Here is a 735-nt window from a genome sequence, read left to right as displayed (position 1 = left end):
TTGATCATCTGCTCATCTCACCCAAGTGTTTAGCAAATCGATGCTTTCCTGCTTGAACAATTCTTACTGATCTGTGTACTGTAGGTAAAGACGAGACTTTTGTACTGACCGAAGCTTCTGCAGCTCAGTCGATGGACACGAGCTTCCACGTTGCGCATTCTCAGATCCAGAATCAGCCATTTCTCTGATTGTGATTGAATCGTCCACGCAAGAATAAGGACATCCTTTATCTTTACCTGGCATGGGCAATACCATGATCAAAGCGGTGGTTCAATGAGGCTCAGACATTGCACTTGAGCTGTGCTGAACTTTGTGAATTATGCAAATGCGGGAATCTCAGCTGCATAATTTCTGATAGTGGGCCAGTGTGTTTATGCTCCGGGTCATGCAGTGGTGGCTCAAGTGGTTTAGACTCTGGGTTGTTAATCAGGGTTCAGGCCTCAGCACTGCTGAGCTGCTGCTGTTGGGCCCTTGAGCAAGGCCCTTAACTCTAACCATGAAGCCTAAAGATGCATAAAATATAGAAGTGTAGCCCACGTGTAGTACGGCTGATAAATGGACCCAGAGCCCTTTAAGACCTTTAAATGCGTAACGTTCGTCAGTCTTAGTACCGTGAAAGTCGGACACTGAAATTATTTCCCAGAGACACATGAGACTCGGCTCAAACACATTCAACAGATCTCAAGGATACGTTGGCAGAAAGTGCAGTTATCCTAACACTCGGAGCAATGCTCT

General features: G+C 46.0%; 1 non-coding gene across 1 annotated transcript; it reads left to right on the top strand.

The window, feature by feature from the left end:
- The first annotated feature begins 228 nt into the window (after window positions 1-228).
- Window positions 229-386, top strand: LOC113653727. Its single transcript, XR_003443147.1, has one exon. It is a non-coding gene; the product is annotated as a U1 spliceosomal RNA (small nuclear RNA).
- Window positions 387-735: the final 349 nt, after the last annotated feature.

The sequence above is a fragment of the Tachysurus fulvidraco genome, chromosome 10 (genome assembly GCF_022655615.1).
Source record: "Tachysurus fulvidraco isolate hzauxx_2018 chromosome 10, HZAU_PFXX_2.0, whole genome shotgun sequence".
Lineage (NCBI taxonomy): Eukaryota > Metazoa > Chordata > Actinopteri > Siluriformes > Bagridae > Tachysurus > Tachysurus fulvidraco.
The sequence above is the reverse complement of the archived record's forward strand: the minus strand, read 5'-3'. Positions and strand labels throughout refer to the sequence as shown.